Source organism: Urocitellus parryii, chromosome 8 (genome assembly GCF_045843805.1).
Source record: "Urocitellus parryii isolate mUroPar1 chromosome 8, mUroPar1.hap1, whole genome shotgun sequence".
Taxonomy (NCBI): Eukaryota; Metazoa; Chordata; class Mammalia; order Rodentia; family Sciuridae; genus Urocitellus; species Urocitellus parryii.
The window spans coordinates 60,126,585-60,152,423 of NC_135538.1; the positions used below are offsets into that span (position 1 = coordinate 60,126,585).

The 25,839-nt window shown below is 35.3% G+C and overlaps 1 non-coding gene and 1 pseudogene across 1 annotated transcript; both read left to right on the forward strand.

Moving 5' to 3' along the window:
- The first annotated feature begins 301 nt into the window (after positions 1-301).
- Positions 302-2,956, forward strand: LOC113192390 (small ribosomal subunit protein uS2-like; annotated as a pseudogene).
- Positions 2,957-20,642: 17,686 nt separating this feature from the next.
- On the forward strand, positions 20,643-20,746 carry LOC113192396 (U6 spliceosomal RNA). Its single transcript, XR_003302006.1, has one exon. It is a non-coding gene; the product is annotated as a U6 spliceosomal RNA (small nuclear RNA).
- The last annotated feature ends 5,093 nt before the right edge of the window (positions 20,747-25,839 follow it).

Genomic DNA, 25,839 nt, shown 5'->3' on the forward strand with positions numbered 1-25,839 from the left:
TATTTATACATATCATTTTCTGATTGTGCAGTTGCTGTAAATTATGTACAATTTGTTCCAATAATCTAAAGGCAGCACTATGTAGGGCTATACAGAACTCACAAAAAAGAAACAAAAACAGAGAAATGGGAAAAATGAGATAATGTGTAAACTGGCTGAATTATAAATTTTAAAAAATGGTCAAGATGCTTATCTAAAAGTTTTTATAGTTTTAATGCAATTGATTAAAAAATCATATGAAATTATTACTAAATATTGTATGGTGGACAGATGATGTTCTCTAATGGTGTAGCAAAAGTTCATGAATGGAAGGCTAAGTGTTATTTGTGTTGGCAGGGATGATAAAAAAAAAGACACTTCCTAGTTAAAGCAAATATTAAAAGAACAGATCAAATTGATCAGTTTTATTTTTTCAAGCACAATGAAAATGAACAGTGAGCGTTTCTCTTTTTTTTTTTTTTTTTTTTTTTGGAGGATTACACTGGTCAGAGGGCTGCCATCAGTTGTTATTTACACAGGATTCTGCCATATCTTCTAGCATGAACTCTTTGATGTCAATGATTTCACAGTACTATGATCACATCATGAGTAATTGGCAATATCTTGATTTATATACTGTAAACTGAACAATGCTTATGGTGCATCATAAAACATCTGGAACTGTTTCATCCATTTTCTTGGGACAAAATCATTAAGGATGGCACAATACGGACCATTTTATTCTTTAAAAAAATATATATAATTTGACACCAATATTTGGATTAGTGAAAATATTCATGGTTCATCTGATATTTATACACAAACTTTCTTTAAGGGAAAAGTTTTCATGACGTGATTGTTCTCAGAGCATATCAAACAAGTTATATTAACAGAGAGGCTGCATAGCATTTACTAGCAAGGCTAGCACTGGATTCCAGGTTGACTGTTTCTTATGCAGTATTCTATGCCACACTTCATGTATTTCTTCTTCAGTTATCTTATGAATAACTACCATATATAAAATATAGCACTTCATACTGTAAAGATAATGCAGAACTTGAACTCTGAACGTGAAGTTCTGTTTTTTAAAAATAAGGCCATTCCTTATTAAATGTCTGAGTGTGGGCAAGACCCATGGCCTCTCTGAAACTCTCTTTCATTTACGATGAGGATAATGCCAATCTCACTGGGTTGTTTGGAGATATAAATTGGATGATGCAAATTGGTAAGATGTCTGATATATGCTGGATGCCCACTAAATGAGACAGATAAGGAGAATAAACAGGAGAATAAAGAGAAAACAAGTGGAATAGTGAAGATATCATTATTTGCTCCTCATTGCACCCCTCCACTATAACCACTGTCATTTTAGTCACTTTCCTATCTCCCTAATTCAAAATACAGCCACTATAGTATAGATGACATTGACTGCTTATCCTGAATTACAGGGAGCTAGTGATTGTGTTTCTGTCCCAACTCTTTAATCTGTTTTTTGCATTGGGCTTCTTTACCTAACCCTAACCCTAACCCTCCTCTCTCTGATACCAGCTCTTCCTTGATTCCATTAAGTTCCTTGACCCTGGTTTGGTTTTCTTCCATTCTTCCTTACCTTATGTGCTCTCTTCATTTTCCTATCTTCTATATGTAGTGTTTCCTTAAAGTTCTTTACTAGGAATTTATTTCTTCTTTCTTTCTATCCTCTTTCCCCATTATCTCATCCATTCTGGTAGTTTCAGCAGTTGAAACCTGTTCACATTATCCCAATAGCACCCTGTGCCCTAAGCCTGCATTTTTACCTGTTTAACATCTCACCCAAAGTTCCCTTCATGGGTCCATGACTGAATAAGACAGCTCTCATCCATCCTTTACCCTGAGCTGTGCCCTTGGAGGCTGACTTGAGTGGATGACATTAACAGCTCTCTTGCTCTTGGTCTTTCAATTGTGGCTGGCCAATGGGGATTCCAAGAAAGAATGTTCCCATAGATCGTCTGCATCCCTCTACTAAATATTTATGCGTTAGCTTTCCATCCTCCCCCGGGACAGGACCCAAATGGCATTATTCTTGATTCCAAAATAACTCAAAAGGAAACTGATATATTGACCAAAGCCCCATGATGACCTGCAAATGAAGAAAGAAGCTGTCCTCAAATTCTCTGCAGTGGGAACCCACTTGGGTGGCAACAACCTTGATTTCCAGATGGAATAGTACATCTACCAAAGATAAAACGATACCATCTCACAAATCTGAAGAGGAACTGGGGGATGTTTCTGTGACACCTTGTGCCATTGTTGCCATTGAAAAACCTGCTGATGCCAACATTATATTCATCAGGAATCCCAGCCTGTGGGTTATGTTGAAGTTTGAAGCTGCCACCAGAGCCATTCCTTTTTCTGGCCATTTCACTCCTGGAATCATTACTAACCAGATCCAGGCAGCCTTTCTGGAAGTTGCAGCCTCTGGAGATTCTGATGCCAACACTCATCACCTGTCACTCACAGAGGCATCTTATGTCAACCTGCCTACCGTTGCCCTATGTAGCAGATTCTCCTCTGTACTGTGTGGACATTGCTATCCTGTGCAACAATGATGGGGCTCACTCCATGGTTCTGATGTGGTAGATACTGGCCTAAAAAAGTTTTGCACATGTGTGGCACCATCTCCCATGAACACTCATAGGAGGTCATGCCCCATCTATACTTCTACAGAGAGGCTGAAGATATTGAAAAGGAAGAGCAGGCCACTTTTGAAAAAGCTGTGGCCAAGAAGGAATTCAGGGGTGAATGGACTTTGTCAGCTAGCTCCTGAGTTTACTGGTACTCAGTCTAAGATTACAGATGGCCTTCATGTGATCAAGTGTCCTTTTGTATATAATCAGCAGTTTCACTTTTGAGGACCCAAGTGGCCACTGAAGACTGGTCTGAAGCTCTCACTACTCAGGCCATTGAATGGGTAGGAACAACCACTAAGTGCTCTTAAGCTGTTCTTCTACAGATACACAAGCAAAATGGATATCACAGAGTCACAATAACAACAACAACAAAAAAACCCAGCAGAATACTGGCATAAAAACAGATACATGGACTAATAGTATAAGAGGAAACATATAAAAATCCCAAAAGCTATCTGATACTTGGAAAAGGTGCCAAAAACATACCTTGGGAAAAAGACAGCCACTTTAACAAATGGTTCTAGGAAAATTATATACATAAGTAGAAGACTGAAATTAGATCCCTATCTCTACTTTTGTGATTTGGATCTAGAATATTCCTCCAAATCTCTTTCAATGAAGACTTTTTATCTTTTTTTTCTTTTTTTTTTATTGGTTGTTCAAAACATTACAAAGATTGCAGAATCACATCGGTTACACATCCACATTTTTACATAATGCCATATTAATAACTGTTGTATTCTGCTACCTTTCCTATCCTCTACTATCCCCCCTCCCCTCCCCTCCCATCTTCTCTCTCTACCCCATCTACTGTAATTCATTTCTCTCCTTGTTTTTTTTTTCCCATTCCCCTCACAACCTCTTATATGTAATTTTGTATAACAATGAGGGTCTCCTTCCATTTCCATGCAATTTCCCTTTTCTCTCCCTTTCCCTCCCACCTCATGTCTCTGTTTAATGTTAATCTTTTCCTCCTGCTCTTCCTCCCTGCTCTGTTCTTAGTTGCTCTCATTATATCAAAGAAGACATTTGGCATTTGCTATAGGGATTGGCTAGCTTCACTCAGCATAATCTGCTCTAATGCCATCCATTTCCCTGCAAATTCCATGGTTTTGTCATTTTTTAGTGCTGCGTAGTACTCCATTGTGTATAGATGCCACATTTTTTTTATCCATTCATCTATTGAAGGGCATCTGGGTTGGTTCCACAGTCTAGCTATTGTGAATTGTGCTGCTATGAACATCGATGTGGCAGTATCCCTGTAGTATGCTCTTTTAAGGTCTTCAGGGAATAGTCCGAGAAGGGCAATAGCTGGGTCAAATGGTGGTTCCATTCCAAGCTTTCCCAGGAATCTCCAAACTGCTTTCCAAATTGGCCGCACCAATTTGCAGTCCCACCAGCAATGTACAAGAGTACCCTTTTACCCACATCCTCGCCAGCACTTGTTGTTGTTTGACTTCATAATGGCTGCCAATCTTACTGGAGTGAGATGGTATCTTAGGGTGGTTTTGATTTGCATTTCTCTGACTGCTAGAGATGGTGAGCATTTTTTCATGTACTTGTTGATTGATTGTATGTCCTCCTCTGAGAAGTGTCTGTTCAGGTCCTTGGCCCATTTGTTGATTGGGTTATTTGTTATCTTATTGTCTAATTTTTTGAGTTTTTTGTATACTCTGGATATTAGGGCTCTATCTGAAGTGTGAGGAATAAAAATTTGTTCCCATGATGTAGGCTCCCTATTTACTTCTCTTATTGTTTCTCTTGCTGAGAAAAAACTTTTTAGTTTAAGTAAGTCCCATTTGTTGATTCTTGTTATTAACTCTTGTGCTATGGGTGTCCTATTAAGGAATTTGGAGCCCGACCACACAATATGTAGATCAGAGCTAACCTTTTCTTCTCTCAGACGCAGAGTCTCTGATTTGATATCAAGGTCCTTGATCCATTTTGAGTTAACTTTTGTGCATGGTGAGAGAAAGGGATTCAGTTTCATTTTGTTGCATATGGATTTCCAGTTTTCCCAGCACCATTTGTTGAAAATGCTATCCTTCCTCCATTGCATGCTTTTAGCCCCTTTATCAAATATAAGATAGTTGTAACTTTGTGGATTAGTCTCTGTGTCCTCTATTCTATACCATTAGTCCACCCACCTGTTTTGGTACCAGTACCATGCTGTTTTTGTTACTATTGCTCTGTAGTACAGTTTGAAATCTGGTATCACTACAGCTCCTGATTCACACTTCCTGCTTAGAATTGCTTTTGGTATTCTGGGTATTTTATTTTTCCCTATGAATTTCATGATAGCTTTATCTATTTCTAAAAGAAATGCCATTGGGATTTTGACTGGCATTGCATTGAACCTATAGAGAACTTTTGGTAATATTGCCATTTTGATGATGTTAGTTCTGCCTATCCATGAACAGGGTATATTTTTCCATCTTCTAAGGTCTTCTTCTATTTCTCTCTTTAGGGTTCTGTAGTTTTCATTGTATAAATCTTTCACCTCTTTTGTTAGGTTGATCCCCAAGTATTTTATTTTTTTTTTGAGGATATTGTGAATGGGGTAGTTTTCCTCATTTCCAGTTCAGAAGATTTGTCACTGATATACAGGAATGCCTTTGATTTATGCGTGTTGATTTTATATCCTGCCACTTTGCTGAATTCATTTATTAGCTCTAGTAGTTTCTTTGTAGACCCTTTTGTGTCTTCTAGGTATAGGATCATATCATCCACAAATAGTGATAATTTAAGTTCTTCTTTTCCTATCTTAATGCCTTTAATTTCTTTTGTCTGTCTAATTGCTCTGGCCAGTATTTCGAGAACTATATTGAATAGAAATGGTGAGAGAGGGCATCCCTGTCTTGTTCCAGATTTTAGAGGGAATGCCTTCAGTTTTTTTCCATTTAGAATGATGCTAGCCTGAGGCTTAGCATATATAGCTTTTACAATGTTGAGGTAAGCTCCTGTTATCCCTAGTTTTTCTAATGTTTTGAACATAAAGGGATGCTGTACTTTGTCAAATGCTTTTTCTGCATCTATCAAGATGGTCATATGGTTCTTATCTTTAAGTCTGTTGATGTGGTGAATAATGTTTATTGATTTCCGTATATTGAACCAGCCTTGATTCCCAGGGATGAATCCTACTTGATCATGGTGCACGATCTTTTTGATATGTTTTTGTATACAATTTGCCAGAATTTTATTGAGGATTTTTGCATCTAAATTCATTAGGGATATTGGCCTGTAGTTTTCTTTCTTTGAGGTGTCTTTATCTGGTTTGGGAATCAGGGTGATATTGGACTCATAGAATGAATTTGGAAGTTCTCCCTCTTTTTCTATCTCCTGAAATAGATTCTGGAGTATTGGTATTAGTTCTTCTTTAAAGTTCTTATAAAACTCTTCTGTATATCCATCCGGTCCTGGGCTTTTCTTGGTTGGTAGTCTTTGATGGCTTCTTCTATTTCCTCACTTGATATTGGTCTCTTTAGGTTGTTTATATCTTCCTGACTCAATCTGGGTAGTTCATATGTCTTAAGGAATTTATTGATGCCTTCACTATCTTCTATTTTATTAGAGTATAGGGTTTCAGAATAATTTCTAATTATCTTCTGTATTTCTGAATTGTCTGTTGTGATGTTGCCTTTTTCATCCCATAAGCTAATAATTTGGGTTCTCTCTCTTCTTCTCTTTGTTAGCGTGGCTAGTGGTCCATCAATCTTATTTATTTTTTCAAGAACCAACTTTTAGTTTTGTCAATTTTTTTGATTGTTTCTTTTGTTTCGATTTTATTGATTTCAGCTCTAATTTTAATTATTTCTTGCCTTCTACTGTATTTGCTGCTGATTTGTTCTTCTTTTTCTAAGGCTTTGAGGTGTAGTGTGAGGTCATTTATTTGTTAGCTTTTCCTTCTTTTAAGGAATGAACTCCATGAAATGAATTTTCCTCTTAGTACTGCTTTCATAGTGTCCCAGAGATTTCAATATGTTGTGTCTGAGTTTTCGTTTACCTCTAAGAATTTTTAAATTTCCTCTTTGATGTCTTCTGTAACCCTTTGTTCATTCAGTAGCATATTGTTTAATCTCCATGTGATGTAGGATTTTTTCTTTCTCATTTTATTATTGATTTCCAATTTCATTCCATTATGATCAGATAAAATGCATGGTAGTATCTCAACTCCTTTGTAATTGCTAAGATTTGCCCTGTGACATAATATATGGTCTATTTTTGAGAAGGATCCATGTGCTGCTGAGAAGAAAGTACATCCGCTTGATGTTGGGTGGTATATTCTGTATATATCAATTAAGTCTAAATTATTAATTGTATTATTGAGCTCTATGGTTTCTTTATTCAACTTTTGTTGGGAAGATCTGTCCAGTGGTGATAGAGGTGTGTTAAAATCTCCCATGATTATTGTGTTGTGGTCTATTAGACTCTTGAACTTGAGAAGAGTTTCTTTGATGCACCATTGTTTGGGGCATATATATTAATGATCATCAAGTCTTGTTGGTGTATGGTTCCCTTGAGCAGTATGTAGTGTCCTTGTTTATCCCTTTTGATTAACTTTGGCTTGAAGTCTATTTTATTTGATACAAGTATGGACACCCCTGCTTGCTTCAGGGGTCCGTATGAGTGATATCATTTTTCCCAACCTTTCACATTCAGTCTGTGTATGTCTTTTCCTATCAGATGAGTCTCCTGTAGGCAGCATATTGTTGGATCTTTTTTTAATCCATTCTACTAGCCTATGTCTTTTGATTGGTGCATTTAAGCCATTAACATTTAGGGTTACTAATGAGAGATAGTTTGTATTTCCAGCCATATTTGGTTATGTATGTTACTTAACATGATTTGTTTTTCCTCTATGCTTAGTTTTTCCTTTACTGTACTACCTCCCGCTGTTGGTTTTCATTGTTATTTTTCATTTCCTCTTCCTGTAATGTTTTGCCAAGGATGTTTTGAAAAGCTGGTTTTCTAGCTGCAAATTCTTTTAACTTTTGTTTAACGTGGAAGATTTTTATTTCATCTTCAATCCTGAAGCTTAATTTTGCTGGATACATGATTCTTGGTTAGAACCCTGTCTCTTTCAGCATTTGAAATATGTTGTTCCAGGATCTTCTAGCTTTCAGAGTCTGTGTTGAAAGATCAGCAGTTATTCTGATTGGTTTACCCCTAAATGTAATCTGCTTCCTCTCTCTTGAGGCTTTTAGATTATCTCCTTATTCTGTATGTTGGGCATCTTCATTATTATGTGTCTTGGTGTGGATCTCTTATGATTTTGTACATTTGGTGTCCTGTAGGCTTCTAGCATTTGGATTTCTTTTTCATTCTTTAAGTCTGGGAAGTTTTCTAGTATTATTTCATTGAATAGATTGCTCATTCCCTTGGTTTGGACCTCTATACCCTCTTGTATCCCAATAACTCTTTGGTTTGGTTTCTTGATGTTATCCCATAATTCTTGGATGTTCTGCTCATGATTTCTTAACATTCTCACTGAGCTGTCTATGTTCTTTTCAAGTTGAAAAACTTTGTCTTTGTTGTCTGAAGTTCTTTCTTCTAAGTGTTCTACTCTGCTGGTAATACTCTCATTTGAGTTTTTAATTTGGTTTATTATTTCCTGAATTTCCAGGATTTCTGTTTGTTTGTTTTTTATATCCTCTATCTCCCTATAGAGTTGATCTTTTGCTTCTTGGATTTGTTTATGTAATTCATTGTCAAAGTGATTTTTCATTGTCTGAATTTGCTGTATAACGTCTTCCTTGAGACTCCAGATCATCTGAAGCATGTATATCCTGAACTCTTTGTTTGACATTGCATCAGCTGCAGATATTACCTCATCTAATGTTGAATTGACCTGTATTGTTTGTGGTCCTTTCTTTCCTTGCCTTTTCATACTGCTCATGTTTCTTTCTAGCTTTGTGAAACTGTTGTGCTAATGTTTTTCCCCTTATATATTTGTATTGTTCTTGTATAGCTCCAAAATCCCTCTTTTGCAGAGAAAGACAATGTTAACAGTTCCCAATATCAACAGTACATTATCTAAGCACGTTTTCATTATTAATACATTTATAGTTAGATTCTAAGACTATAGATATTGGTTTTAATTATTACTTAAGAATATATTCATTAGTTTCATAAAAGGCATACCATATCTGGTGGCATATAGAAAACTTAATTTCAGATGAAGGATGTTATACTTAGAGGGAAAGGAGTGAGGGTATGAGGTTAAACTAACTTAGCACCTTTGGAGAACTCTAACCAATAGACTGGTAATTTATGGAAGAATGTATAGACTCAACCTCCTATCTGTATTTAGATAGTTACCCTATGTATAGATAGCAAAAGTTAGGAGATTGAAAGTGGGATAGAGAGAATACGAATGAAAAAAAAGAAAAAAAAATAACAAGGAAGAAAAGAGAAATAAGAGAAGGAAAAGGAAAGTAAGATAGAAATAAAGAAAAAATGGGGAGAAGGTGGGGTATATGCAATTCCTCTATATTATATTACTTTGGTAATTCGGTTGTTCATGCACAGTTCTTGGTTTCACATATGCTGAAGTTGTGAAAGAGAGAGAAGAAAAGAGAGAAAGAAAGAGAAAAAAAAGTCTCTCAGAACTCTGTTTTCCTTGCTTCCGGTAGGTGACGTTGTCTATTCCTAGCTTGAGCCTCTGTATTCAGGGTGGTGGGTATAGCCAGTGTGAAAGGAAATGAGCTTCCACCCGTATCTTCCCTACTCTAGTCTCTGAGGTAGAAACCAGGTGCCTGTACGGTTGTTGTTTTACGTTGATAGCTACAACCCCCAAAAGCTTGTGGGAAATATTTTGAGTTATTTCAGCTAAGGGTGGGGGAGTTGGAAACCGGGTACCTGCATCAGCCGTAGAACCGTGCTGGTAGCCACACCCCCTTTGATGGGTTTTAAGGGTTGATGGGCTTCCTCCAGACTAGCACTCAGGGTGGGGCCGGACTTCCTCCTCCGGTCTGGCTTGGCACCTGGCGTCTTCCTCCTCTGGTCTGGCTTGGCGCCAATGAAGACTTGGTCCTCAATGCAGCAATGTCCAGAGGTGGAGATTTTGGGAAGTGACTGGATTATGGGAACTGTAAACTCATCGATGGACTACTGCATTTGACAGATTAATAATCTGAATGGAGCACTGGGAGAAAGTGAAAACTGTAGGCGAGTGGGGCATGGGTAGAGGAAGTAAGTCACTGAGGACATGCATTTGTGGAAAATGTCTTATCCCTGACATGTGTGTGGTACATGGTGGGTCTCAGTTTCTCTCTCTCTCTCTCTCTCTCTCTCTCACTTTCCTTGATTCCTGGCTGCCATGAGCTGAACAGCTATCTTTTACCAAGCCCTTCCACCATGATGTTCTGCCTCACCTCAGGGGCACAGCAGTGAAGCTGGCTGACCACGGACTGAAACCACAAGCCAAAATAAACTTTTCCTCCTCTGAGTAGTTCTTTGTCAGATATTTTGGTCACAACAATAAAAAGCTAACACAGTCACCCTCTATAAAAATCAACTCAAAATTTAACAGAACAAATAAAGAAATTGTGGCAGTTTTTATTTTTTTAAAAAAAGGAAATTCAGGTATTAATGTAGAACTAATCATTTCTGTAACTTAAGGGAAACACATGAAGTATATTTTGTATTATGTTACCAGCTTAAAAATAAACTATAAAAATAACTGTAAGAACTGAAATTTTGAAATTGCTAAAAGAAGACACAAGGGACATAGTCACATGCAATAACTTACTGAATAGGCAAGTGGGACTGTATCAAATCAGAAAGCTTTTGCACAGCAAAGGAAACAATTGAGAGTGAAGAGATACCCTATAGAATGAGAAAAAAAAATCTTTGCCAGGTACTCTTCTGACAGAGTATTAACAGCTAGAATATATAAATAACTCAAGAAGTTTAACATCAAAGCAAGAACAAAAACAACACCTATACAGCACAAATGTGCAAATAAAACAAACAGACACTTCTCAAAAGAAGTATGAATGGTCAATAATTACATGAAAATATGTTCAACATTTTTAAGCATCAGAGAACAAACCCAAAGGAATTAAAGGTAGCACACTATCGAGATATCTGTATACCTATGGTTATCACCTCATGATTCACAATAACCAAATAATCAAAATGCCCTTTCATAGATAAATGTATAAATAAAATATGATACACAGACACACACACACTGGAGTATCATTCAGTCATAAAGATAAAAGAAATCATGTGCTGTGAAGAAAAATAGGGCTGTAGATCATAATGTTAAGTGAAAAAAAGGCAAACACAAAAAAAAATAAGTATTGCAGTTTTCTCTTATATGTAGAATCTAGGAGGAAGAAAAAAAGGCATGAATGTCATAGGGAGAAAAATAGAGAAGAGAAAGGGAGTGGAGAAAAGGGTAAAAGAGGGCAACAAAGGTGTTGATATGATCAAAGTATGTTATTTTCATGTAAAACTATGCCACAAAGAAAACCATTATTCTGTATGATTAAAATGTGAAGAGGAAGAAGGAGAGGGAGGAGGAGGAAAAAAAGGAGTGAGGAAGGGGACAGAGATTATTCTGATTCATACATGTATTTGATGGATTCAAGTCATACTTCTGCCCCAAACCATTAAAGACATAGGCATGGTGATGGTTCCTGTTCTTCCGAGTCCCACAGAGCTGCATTTTCTATTCCCTGTGGTTTTAACATCCTGTTTACACCTTTGAAAATTAGTTCCTTTATTACTTTTCTCAATTACCATTGAGTATTCCACTTGCTTTCTGTCTGGGCCTTATGTGATGCTTCTTATATCTTTCCTCTCCAATTAAACACGCTTTTTATTAATCCAGACACTAGAGTACTAGAATAGTCTCACAATTCATCTTCTCCCTTCTCATCTCTCTCTAGACCAGTTTCTACCAGACCTCATTTTCTGAACCACAGTACCAGATCTACTCTTCTTTCCTCAGACACTTTCAATGTTTTCCCATTTTCAAGTAAACGAAGTCTGAATATCAAATGTAATATTACAATCCTTCTGCACTAAAGTCATCATGTTTTTCTAACTTTATTTCCCATCACTTTCCACAGTCCACCCTATGCTCCAGTTGAATAACCTTCCAAAACATATATCACCTTCCCAGTCACAGCTTTGTTTATGCCCTGCTTCCTTTAGCACCATCACTCCCAACCAATCAGCATCCCTCATGACCCCCTTAAATGCCATCTTTTCCATGAATTTTAATTACATTATCTAGGTTCTTATTTTCAAACTCTATATAAATTATTTTTACTTTTCTCATTTTTTAGTTGCCATTATTTGTTACCCTAGACCCAGTTTTGAATTGCAAGCTTCTTGAAAATGAGACCTCTATCCTGTCCCATTTTTCAATTATATCCATCTTACACATTACTCATTAAATATATAATTTTCAGATGGAAATAGATAAAGCAATCATGAAATTCATATGGAAAAATAAAAGACCCAGAATAACAAAAGCAATTCTAAGCAGGAAGTGTGAATCAGGCGGTATAGAGATACCAGATTTCAAACTATATTACAGAGCAATAGTGACAAAAACAGCATGGTACTGGTACCAAAACAGGCGGGTGGACCAATGGTACAGAATAGAGGACACAGTAACCAATCCACAAAACTACAACTATCTTATTTTTGATAAAGGGGCTAAAAGCATGCAATGGAGGAAGGATAGCATCTTCAACAAATGGTGCTGGGAAAACTGGAAATCCATATGCAACAAAATGAAACTGAATCCCTTTCTCTCACCATGCACAAAAGTTAACAAAAAAAGGACCAAGGACCTTGATATCAAATCAGAGACTCTGCGTCTGATAGAAGAAAAAGTTGGCTCCGATCTACATATTGTGTGGTCAGGCTCCAAATTCCTTAATAGGACACCCATAGCACAAGAGTTAATAACAAGAATCAACAAATGGGACTTACTTAAACTAAAAAGTTTTTTCTCAGCAATAGAAACAATAAGAGAGGTAAACAGGGAGCCTATATCATGGGAACAAATTTTTATTCCTCACACTTCAGATAGAGCCCTAATATCCAGAGTATACAAAGAACTCAAAAAATTAGACAATAAGATAACAAATAACCCAATCAACAAATGGGCCAAGGACCTGAACAGACACTTCTCAGAGGAGGACATACAATCAATCAACAAGTACATGAAAAAATGCTCACCATCGCTAGCAGTCAGAGAAATGCAAATCAAAACCACCCTAAGATACCATCTCACTCCAGTAAGATTGGCAGCCACTATGAAGTCAAACAACAACAAGTGCTGGCGAGGACGTGGAGAAAAGGGTACACTTGTACATTGCTGGTGGGACTGCAAATTGGTGCGGCCAATTTGGAAAGCAGTTTGGAGATTCCTGGGAAAGCTGGGAATGGAACCACCATTTGACCCAGCTATTGCCCTTCTCGGACTATTCCCTGAAGACCTTAAAAGAGCATACTACAGGGATACTGCCACATCGATGTTCATAGTAGCACAATTCACAATAGCTAGACTGTGGAACCAACCCAGATGCCCTTCAATAGATGAATGGATAAAAAAAATGTGGCATCTATACACAATGGAGTACTACGCAGCAATAAAGAATGACAAAATCATAGAATTTGCAGGGAAATGGATGGCACTAGAGAAGATTATGCTTAGTGAAGCTAGCCAATCCCTAAAAAACAAATACCAAATGTCTTCTTTGATATAATAAGAGCAACTATGAACAGAGCAGGGAGGAAGAGCAGGAGGAAAAGATTAACATTAAACAGAGACATGAGATGGGAGGGAAAAGGAGAGAAAAGGGAAATTGCATGGAAATGAAGGGAGACAAAAATGCTATACAAAATTACATTTAAGAGGTTATGAGAGGAATGGGAAAATAAACAAGGAGAGAAATGAATTACAGTAGATGGGGTAGAGAGAGAAGATGGGAGGGGAGGGGAGGGGGGATAGTAGGGGATAGGAAAGGTAGCAGAATACAACAGTTACAAATAGGGCATTATGTAAAATTGTGGATGTGTAACCGACGTGATTCTGCAATCTGCATTTGGGGTAAAAATTGGGAGTTCATAACCCACTTCAATCTAATGTATGAAATATGATGTCAAGAGCTTTGTAATGTTGTAAACAACCAATAAAAAAATAAAAAGTAAATTTAAAAAAGTTAAAATTCTTATGATCTTATCACAGGTTATATACATATTTCTAAGCCTTTATGCTATTGGAAAAAAGTGATGGAAAATATTATCCTATACATTACATAATTATGACCTCTGGCATTTTTGACCCTGGATCTTGGTATCATATGTCTCTCTAGCAGTTGTATACACATGTCATCCTTTATGGTTATATTTGTAATTTTGCATCTTTGTATAGTCAAGGAGGGAATTTCTTCATTTATTTTATAACTTATGTTGTACATCCCATGCAGCAAAGAACCAGGTGACTTTGCTATGTTGGCTTTGGTCCTATGTGGATATCACATAGGACGTTAAAGAAGGAGAGTTGTCACAAAGTCTAAACTAATGTCAGAAGTCCAAAGTGCCAACTGTAAAGATACAAGATGAAAAGGCAGGCTCTTCTGGCCTACTTGCTACTCTGTGTATAGTAGGTCATTATGGCTCAGAATCCAGGACAGAGAAAGAATAGAACTTTCTGTTTTTTTTTGAAAAAAGAAAAAGTTGTATACACAGCTTAAATCTAGTATAGCTCTCTCATATTCATGTTAGCCATGTTGCTCAAAGTCAGGTTTCTAGTGACTCATTTGCTATAACAAAACAGAATATTAAAAAGTGGTAAAGATAAAATAGTTTGTCTGCCTATTGGCATTCACATGTTTATTCAATTACTCAGTAAGTAAGAATTTGAAGAATGCCTATAATATGCTAGGTATGAGAAAGTAGCAAATGATAAAGAAATTAGGTAATAAAAATACAAAAGAAATGCTTTAGGAAATTTATAATCTAGTTTAGATCCTTCCTTAGGAAAAAAAAACTGGAAAGTCTATTTTCAACACTTTTATTCAACATAATATTAGAAGTCCTAGTCAAAGCAATCAGGCAAGAGAAAGAAATAAAGGGCATTCATTGGGAAAAAAGGGAGTCAAATTTCCACTGTTTTTAGATGATATAATCTTATATATAAAACCCCCAAATACTTCAAAAAAATAATATTAGAATAAATTATGTTAGCAAAATTGCAGAATACCAAATCAACATACAAAAAATAAAAAAAAATCAACATCAATGCTATACACCAATAATAAATTATTTGAAATAGCAATCCCATTTACAATAAATATAATATACCTAGGAATAAATTCAACCAAAGAGGTGAAAGATCTCTACAATGAAATCTATAAAAATGGAAAGACATCCTGTGTTGTTCATGGATTTTAAGACTTAACATTGATAAATGTCCATACTATATAAAATGATATACAGATTCAATGCAATCCCTATCAAAACAACAATGATATGATTCACAGAATTTGAAAAAAATCAACCTTAAAATCTATATTGAGCCACCAAAAAACACTGAATAATCAAACCAATCTCTGCAAAAATAACAAAGCAGGAGGCATTACATTATCTGACTTCAATATACATTACAAAGTTGTGATAATCAAAATATGGCATTAGCATAAAAACAGGTATATAGACCAATTAAACAGAATAGAGAACACAGAAGTAAACCAATGCTTCTATAACCAACTGATGTTATGGTTTAGAGGTGGTGTCCCCCAAAGGTTAAGGTGTGAGACAATGCAAGAAGATTCAGAGGAGAAATGATTGGGTTATAGCCTTAACCTAATCAGTGAGCTAATCCCTGATGGGATTAACTAGCTGTTAACTGGAGGCAGGTGGGGTGTGGCTAGAGGAAGTGGTTCACTGGGGGGGTGTAGCTATGGGGTATATATTTTGTATCTGGCAAGTGGAGTCTCTCTCTTTCTGCTTCTAATCATCATGTGAGCCACTTCCCTCTGCCATAGTCTTCCACCATTGTATTCTGCCTCACCTTAAGCCCCAAGGAATAAAGCTTGTTGCCCATAGATTGAAACCACTGAAACTATGAGCCCTTAAGTAAACTTTTCCTCCTTTACGGTTGTTCTAGTTAAGTCCTGTATTAGTCCGTGTTCTCTGGAGGAACAGAATCAACAGGAAGAATAAATTATAAAAAGGGATTTATCACATTGGCTTACATGACCAGAACCTGGATAGTCCACAATGGCTGTCTGCAGGCTGGAGAACTAGAAGAACCAGTAGCTGCACAGTCCAAGAGGCTGAAGCCCCAAGAGGGCTCAATGGTGCTACCCTAGTATGAGACTGAAGGCTTGTGGACAATCACTGGCAGAGTCCACTTTGGAAGAGTGAAGAAGTGAAGAGTTGGATATCATGAACCAGTTCAAGAAGAAACAAGCTTGCAAGTGATCCTGCTTCCTTGTTCTTCCAACTTTTATTCCAACCAAGCCATCATCCTATTGGACAGTGCTGCCCACACTTAGGGAGGGTCTCCATTTCAGTTGGCTATCCCACATGCCAATCATTACTAGACACACTGTCATTGACACACCAGTAAGCCTCTTAATCATTGGCTTCTCTTAATCCAATGAAGTTGACAATTCAAATTAACCACTATAGGTCCTTTACACTCAAGAGCAAGAAAGCTGACTAAAACACCTGGTTTTCAACAAAGACACTAAGAGCACACATTAAGAAAAGGACTGCCTTTGCAATAAATTGTACTGGGAATATAAGTATCTCCCAAAAGCTCATGTATATGAGACAATGAAAGAACATCCAGATGTGAAATGATTGGCTCATGAGAACCTAAACCTGATTAATGCATCAGTCCACTGATAGGGATTAACTGTGTGACAGCTGTAGGCAGATACAGTGTGGCTAGAGAAGCTGATTCTTTGGGGACATGCTTTTCGGGATTATATTTTGTCTCTGGTAAGTAGAGTTCTCTCTCTGCTTCCTTGTTTCCATGTTCTGAGCTGCTTTCCTCCACCACACCTTTCTGTCTTCATGCTCTCTGCCTTACCTTGGGCCCAGTCTATGGACTGAGACCTCTGAAACTGTGAGACCCATATAACTTCTCTTCCTCTAATCGTTCTTTTTTTTAAAAAATATTTTTATTAGCTATTGATGGATATTTATTTATTTATTCATTTATATGTGGTGCTGAGAATTGAACCCAGTGCCTCACACATGCTAGGCAAGTGTTCTACCACTGAGCTACAACCCCAGCCCCCTCTACTCATTCTTGTCAGTATTTTGATTACAGTGACAAAAAAGCTGACAGAACAAGTATATGAAAAATATTCAACATCACTACTCATTGGGAAAATGAAAATCAAAACCTAATGAGCTTTGATCTCATCCCACCAAGAATGGGTATTATTAAAAAAAAAAAAGATTAAAAAGTGTTGGTAAGGGTACAGAGAAAAGGGAACCCTTACACAGTTGGTGGGAATGTAAATTAGGACAGAGATTATGTAAAACATTATGTAGGTCCTCAAAAATTATAACAGAACTCCATATAATTCACCAATCCCATTAGTGTGTACATACTCAAAGGAAACAAAATTTATTATTGTGTCAGCAATATCTTCATTCCCATATTTATTGCAGACTATTCACAATAGCCAAGAAATGGAAATAGCCATAGTGTCTATCAACTGAAAAATTGGTATAGAAAATGTGGTACATATATACAATGAAATACTAGTCAGTCATTAAAATTAATGGAATACTATCATTTGTGAAAGCATAGATAGAAATGGAGATTATTTATGTTAAGTAAAATAAGTAGGCACAAAAAGAAAGTGCCACATTATCTTATTTAAATGCAGAATCTAAAAATGTTGATCTCGTGGAAGTTAGAATAGAATGGTGATTATCAGAGGCAGGGGAAAGTAGGAAAAAGCATGGGGAAAGTTGATCAATGCTCAATTACAGTTAGGTAGGAGCAAAGTTCTGATGTGCTATAGAATAGTAGGGTGACTCTACATAGCAACAATGTACTCTATGTCTCACCAAAAAAAAAAAAAAAGCCTTACTAGAAGGAAGGATTTTGAGTGATTTTATCATACAGAAATGATAAACATTTGAGGAGATAGATATATTTAACCTGATTTAAGCATTACAAAACATATATATGTATCAAAACAGCACTTAGTACCTCATAAATATGTACAATTTTTATTTTTTATGTATCAGTTAAAAATAAATTTTAAAAGTCTATGAAATTTCCAAGTATAGATAATAAAAATGTGCATCAATTGGTGAAATATTTCTGGAGATTAGAAAAAATAAATTTAAATTTTAAGAAAGAAAGAAGTCTAAAAAAGGGTTTTCCCTCATCTTTACTTTGTTATAAAACCTAAATATTAAAGTATATGTGTAGTATAAACATTTATAATATTACCTTTATAGCAGCTTCTTTATTCTATATAACTATTTGCCTCCATTACTCAGACACATTTTGAACCTAACCTTTTAGTAATAAGAGAAGACTGGACTTGCCTGAAATTGTTCACCTGGTGATGGAATGGCTGGAACCAGGACTTGCTGACATCATGCCTTTCCCTGTCTAATCAATTTGAGATATGCTCAGCAGTTATTTTTTTCTAATATCTTATATAGAATCCCACTGTACAAAATTAGACTCTAATTTCATATGATGATATAAAAATATATCATCATATGAAATTAGAAAATGATGGATGAATTCCTTGGCAATTTCAATCTTAATTGTTAGGTGGGAAATACTTTGTTTTTCATCATCCTAAAACATCTCCATGGAGCCACTGTGCTCCCAGGAACTCTATTTGAAATCCTGTTCAATCACTAGTCCACTTGCCTCTTTGATTGATTCAGTAATATTCTGCTGAATGGCAGTGCTCGCTCTTCTTCATGACTGTAGAAAGTCTTCATCAATACTTTCTTGGTGAAAAAAAAATCACTATATATACCCTGGTAATGATATCAACTAAAGAATCCCACAGTGAATTTGTACTAAGCATCTTTAAACGGGGAGTCCAGTGATTCAGAGGATGTGAATTCATATAACAGTAGTTGTTTGACCTGGTCCTCAGCAAGTATCCACAGTACATAGATTAGATGTCATAACAAAATTAATTACTTGGCTCTTATCCTCTGGGACACTAAAGAACAATTTAAAACCCAAGAATTTTCAAGTGGAGACCAGCTTTCCCTTACTTTTTCTGTTTTACACAGAAGCAATGCAAAGCTTCCCTTTGCCAGGTGGACACCCAGAATGACTTAATTGAATATCAGGAGCAGTGACACCCCAGAGAGGGTTCTATTTCAGTTGAATGACCTTCAGTGACTTTCTGGCTACCTAAGGGCCAGACCTCAAACAGCAAAAGATTGTGTTTGTGCCTAGTTTCTGAGAATAGCTTACATGAACTCTCAGTTTTGATCTAACCTAGAGAGTAATCATTCCTGTCTATGAAGTTTACAATGTCACCAAAAGCAGTTTAGTTTAAACTGCTGAGTTCAAAATTTCTGAAAGAAAGAAAGAAAGAAAAAGGAGGAATGATGTGCAGAAAAATAACTGCAATATACAAAATGAAAGAATTTTAAAAATAATTATCTGAGTTAAAAATGAATAGAGACACAATTCCATTTCTCAATATTACTTGGAAGGAGAATAATAAAATAATGTCTACTTGATATAAGAATAAATACAGCAAAGGAAACTTAATCAGTGAAATAAAGCACACTGCCTGAAAATGTCAACCAAAGCAGAAGAGCAGAAACTTGCTTGACATTTTATATCTAGCATGTGCTTTTTCCTAAATTCCTTTTCCTATGTGCTTTCATCAAACACTTGCAGAAAAGGACCAAGTCTACAACATGCTGTGAGAACAAGACAGAGAAAAGAATTAATAACCAGAAGCTAATAGTAATAACTGCATGGAAGGATAAGGGGTTTGGACAAAGCAAATTATTTGACTACAGAAAACTTTTCCAAAGCTATGAATTCATTCTTTTTATCATTTAATAGGAACAAAGAACAAATTAAAACATAAGTATTGGTACTGATCTTTCATCATAAAGATCTGATCTAAGTCTGCAATTGCCTAAAGAACAACTTAAGTCAAAATGAAATGAAAGAAGCAATATCATATCATTAGTGACAAAACTCAAAATGTCTTATTTGTTAAGTAGATGTGATCACAAATTAAGTTTGAAATTCTCTTCTAAACACTAAAGTCAGGATGGATGATGGTCTGCTTCCAATATTCTTCTTATTTTTACGGTTGTATGAAGCCACGCTTTAGAAATCATGTTAGCACATTTTTCAAACCTTGGCTAAAGTCTCTACTTTTGATATCAGACATGACTTCTGATGTGTGAATACAGGTTTTACAGATTGAACTTATTTATCACAAAAATTCTTGTTTAGATCTTAACCCCCTATACCTTAGAATGTGTCCTTTAGAAATAGGGTTTTTGTAGATCTAATAATACAATAAAACTGTATATTATATTAATAACTTAGCAATAACATAATAATACTGTATTAGCACAATAATACAATAATATCAGACTAAGATGTTCCCCAATTCAATATGATTAGTGTCCTTACAAAAAGAGGAAATTTGGGCACAGACATGAATAAGAGAAAACACCAGGTAAAGATGAGTTCTGTTGCCATAAGATTAGGGCCTAGGAAAAGGATCAACTTCAGATAGAAAGTAGCCTGCCAACACATCAGTCTTGAACTTCTAGACTCCAGAACTGTGATACAATGAATTTCCACTATTTAAGCCATTCACTTTGTGGCCCAAGAATACAATGGTATTGTAAATACGTGATTAGATTAATAAATTAATATATTACTGGTTTACTGTTAGTCTCACTCCTCTGGTAGGAAAGTCATTAGAACTGGTAAGTTTATTTAAGAATATTAGTATCACTTTAAACTTGTAAGTGGTGCTTATTTTTGCAACACATGTAGAACAATTAGAACAATACAGAGAGTAGTATAATTCTTGCACAAGGATGACATGCAAATTGGTGAAGCATTCTACATTTTTGGAACCACCAGATGACCCAGCTATTTTACTTTTTGATATTTATCCAAAAGAACTAAGCATACTATAGTAACACATGCACACCTGAGTCTATAGCAGTGCAATTCACAAATAGCCCAGTTATGGGAACCAGACTTGATGCCTTTCAACAGATGAATGGATAAATAAAATGTGGTATATACACACAATGGAATTTTATTCTGCCATAAAGAATAATGGAATGGTGTCATTTGCTGTAAATGGATGGAACTGGAGGGCTGGGGTTGTGGCTCAGCGGTAGAGTGCTCACCTTGCACATACATGACCCTGGGTTCGATTCTCAGCACCACATAAAAATGAATAAAATAAAGGCATTGTGTCCAACTACAACTAAAAAATAAATATTTTTAAAAGATAAAAAAAATAAATGGATGGAACTGGAGAACATAATGCTAAGTGAAATAAGCCAGACTCAGAAAGCCAAGGGTTGAATGTTTTCTTTCATATGAAACACAGTGAGGAAAAATAGGAATTTAAGAAGAAAGGGTTCTCATGAAAATAGAAGGGGATCAAGAGAGAAGGTGGAGGGAAGGTCATGGAGAAGAACTGGGGAACAAAATCTGCTAAATTATGCTATATCCATGTATGAATATACCACTGTGTGTGTGTGTAATTATAAAGCACTAATTAAAACAATCACAAAAATAATAACAATAAAAGAGAGATCTGTAGAGTGGACCAAGGATATCAAGCATGGAGGAAGAAAGGGAAAGGGAAGGTACTAGAGAATGACATTGATCAAATTATATGCATATATAGATATGACATAATGAGTTCCACTGTTATGTGTAATAATAATGTGCAAATTTTTTAAAAAAAAAAACCTACAGGTGAAGAACAGCTCATGACTAAACCACTCAAGATCAAGTGAATTTTTGTTAGATTGGAATATTATTGGGAAATGGTTTTACACAACTCCTAAAATACTCTAATATCAGAAAATATAAGCAACCAAGTCATTTTAACCTTTAACTACTAAGCAAACACATGCATTTTTCTTTTTGTAGAGAACAATACACCATTGGAGCACTGACTTTGCCACTTGAAGAATGAAATTTCAAAAGGAAAACCAGTTTCTGCAGTGCTTTTCCAGATCTTTGAGTAAAAATGGTGATTAAAAATTGTGCATACAAACCACTAAAGCTATGCTTCATGAATAAAATAGCAGAAGCAAAACAAATGGATGTAGATTCTCAGAATGGCAGATGGTGAGCATACAGAATAAAGCATGTTCAGTTTTATGGTCAACTTGAAATTATAAACCTTGAGAACCATGTGGGTCTATAATTATATTGTTCAGATACAATAGATATAGCAGATAATATCCACTGAAAGAGATTTACTGAAAATCTGAACAAATAAGAAAATAACTTTACTTGCTTCTTATTAACAGTTCTTTAATAAATATTATTCCCTAAATATGAAATTCGCTGGTATCATAAATGGAAGAAAAACTCTCATGAATTATATGTATGAAATATTTTGCTCTAAAAATGATACTTAGAACATTATGAAGATAAAAAGTAGGATAAGAAGTGTATTTTATGCTAAAATTTTTGCAACTTCTTGATTTTTTATTTTATTGATCCATTTTTAATCTATAGATTTTATAGATAATCTATTTACTTATTTTTTTAGTTTTATACAATTCACATATGTAATACAATTATGTACCAGTCTATAATCAGTTGAGTTCTAATAAATGCATAGAATTTTTGACCCTTACCAAAACAAATATGATACATCCTCTCCCCCTATAAACCCCTTGTGACTCTCCAAAGTATCACCCTCCCTCTACTCCTGTTACCTGGAAATCACTGATATGATTCTGCCCTATTCTAGAATGTCATACAAATGAAATCATCCAATATATAGCAATTTCAAACTGGCTTCTCTCACTTAACATAATTAATGTACTGGATCTATTCATGTCATTGCAAGTAGCAATAGTCCATTTCATCTGATGGTTGAGTTGTATTCCATTTTCTGGATGCATAGCAACTTGTTTTTCTATCCACCAACTGAAGGATATTTGGGGTGTTCCCAGTTTGGAAACAAATAAAACTGCTATAAACATTAGTGTACTTTTTTTGTATTTTTCTCAAATAAAAATAATTAAGAATGAGAATGCTGAGCCTTATGGTAAACATATTTTGAACTTTATAAGAAATCACTTACTGTCTTCCACAGAGGTTACCCTATTTTGAATTCCTAATCAGCAGTGCTCAAGAGTTCCAATTGCAGGATGGGGGTAGGTCAGTGATAGAATGTGCATGTGTTTAGCATGAAGGAGGCCCTGGATTCAATCCATATCACCAAAGAATAAAAATTGCTCTGCATCCTTGATATCACGTAGTACTATCAGTTTTCATTCTGTATTTTAACCATTCTAGCAAGTGTGTACTGGTAACATATTGCAAATTTACTTTGCGTTAATAACAAATGATATTTCCAATTATCATATACGTTTATTTACCATTCAGATCTCTTTTTGGCAAAGTGTACATTCAAAGTTTTACTTGTTTTTTCAGAGACACAAACAAAAGTTTGTGGACCATCTCCAGAGGGAGACACAGACTCTTTTAATCATTTTTAACATCAATTTGTATAATTTTGATTATTGTCTTTTGAGAATTCTTTTTACATTCAAGATACTCTCCTTTTATAAGGCATGTAAATACTGAAAATATTTCTCTGTGGCTTGTCTTTTGATTGAAAGTTGCCTGTGCCTAGAATGCAAATGAGGAAGTCTTGGGGGTTACAGTTTTGGGAGCACTACCACCACCATCCTGAGTTTTACCTCCAGAAACCCCAGCAGATCCCCACAGTAACAAGACCCAGGATGGAAACAGGTACTAGCTCAGGAGGGCTTTATTGGACAGAGTAGCCTTTCATCTTTACATTGTCTAGGGTTTTTTTTTTCCGTTTCTCAAATTTAGGATTATACTGTTTACTTTTGAATTTATAGTTTTTTTCTTACATTTCAATGTACTAAATAATTGGAAAATTAACTATGTTAATTTGGTTGGCATTTATAAGCCAAACATCTATCATCAATTTTGATTAAAATATTTATGAGGTATAAAAAGAGAAATGGAAATATAAAGCACAATATGCATTAGAATTCATCAAACAACAAGACATTTTTAAGGGAACTTATTAAATGTAAAATCAAAAATAACAACCTAATAATAATGATGGCTTATTAAAGAGTTGTTTGAATTCAATTGTTTGTCTCTGAAATGTTTTGTGTAGAGAAAAAGTAGAATTCAAAGTAGATTAGTTAAGATTAATATTAGATTCGGTAAATTCAAGAGCATATAAAAACTATATAAATAACAAATGAAAAACTAAAAGGGAAAAGGCACTTTCACTGATAAAAGCATCTTTTAATAATGTAGCTTGAAAACATGGAAAGAGCTGGGACAAAAAGAATAGTACCACATGCTACAAAACTAATAAGGAAAACATATAAAAATGCACATAGAGTAGCTTGATTGATGGAAGAAATGCCTACATCTTTTCAAATGGAAAAAGGAACCAGGCAGAAAAATAACTTAAGTGCTTCTTGATTGTAGAATTCTTGAACAAGGTTGAGAAACACTGCAAAGAAGAATGTATAGGTCAAAATTGAGCAATGGGAAGTGAAAGAAAATAAGTATCAGGTCTGATGAGCGAGCCCAGATTACAAATACAGAAATAAAATTAAAAATTTTAAACAGAAAAAAATGTAAAATATTTCAAAGGTAAGAAATATACCCAAAATGAGAATCTTAACCAACAATATGCTTTTAACACTGAAGACAAAATAAATTCCAATCTTATGCCAAGAAGATGAAATAGTAGGGTTTGAAGATATTACCATATCAATATAGTTCTAATTTAAGGACTAGGAGTATAGCTCAGTGATAGAATATATGCCTACCATTTGCAAGGCCCTGAATTTGACCCCTAGCACACCCTTCCCCCCAAAAAAATCCTAACTTGAAATGACACAGAAGGGATATAGCTCAATTGGTAGAGGCCTTGCCTTGCATGCACAAGGCCCTGGGTTCAATCCCCAGCACCACACAAAAAAAAAAGGGGACAGAAAACTCAAAAGCCAACTAAATACACGAATTAACCCACAATAGGTGACCACACATCTAGTTTCCAACATGGTTGTTTAAATCATGAGCTTCTCTCATAATCTAACACATCTGCTACCTCCTTGTGTTAATTTCTTTTAAAAGACCACAAATCAAAAGTTTAATTATTTCAAAACTGACTACAATAAATAAAAAATGTAAAAAAAATTAAAAGCAAAAAGAAAAGTAATATTTATCAAGTGCCTATTCTATATCTAAGCCATTGTCATTTAATCTTCACAGCAAAACTTTAAAATCAATATTGTGGTTTATATTGTATAAATAAAGAAACTAAAGAAATTTGAGAAATCAACCCTTAGAACAGCACTGAAAAAGCCAGGTAAATGAATTCAAAGGTAGGTTTCTAAAAGCAAAGTCCATATTCTTTGCTTCCCTACTATCACTAAATCTAGTGATAACCTAGTGAAAACATGAAAGTATAAATTCTAGGAATCTGTATTATAAAATTAATTCAGCTTTGCAGAATGTTTGAAATTTTTTAAAATGATATGTTACAGTCTGTAGGTAAAGAAGATATCTGACTATTTAAGCAAGCTATTTAGGAACAAAATGCTAGACATTAGGTTTGTGGTGGACACCTACCCTAAGTACCAAAGGACCCAAAGCTCCTCTAGGGTTTTTAAAAAAAACAAAAAACAAAAAACACACATTAGCATCTGTTTGGATTAACCAGCTCTATAAACCTCATGTTTAAATATAGACTGGAATTCAATCTTTAATCATTTAAATCCATGAACACGTTATGGTGACTTAGAAATCATACAAGAGGGTTCTGGAATAATGACACAAGGAACAGATATGCCTTGGTATACAAAACTAAAATAGAAGTTTTATACCTACACTGTGCTTACACTGTCACATGTACTGTTCTACACATATTACAAATAAAACTCATTTAATCTTCCCAAC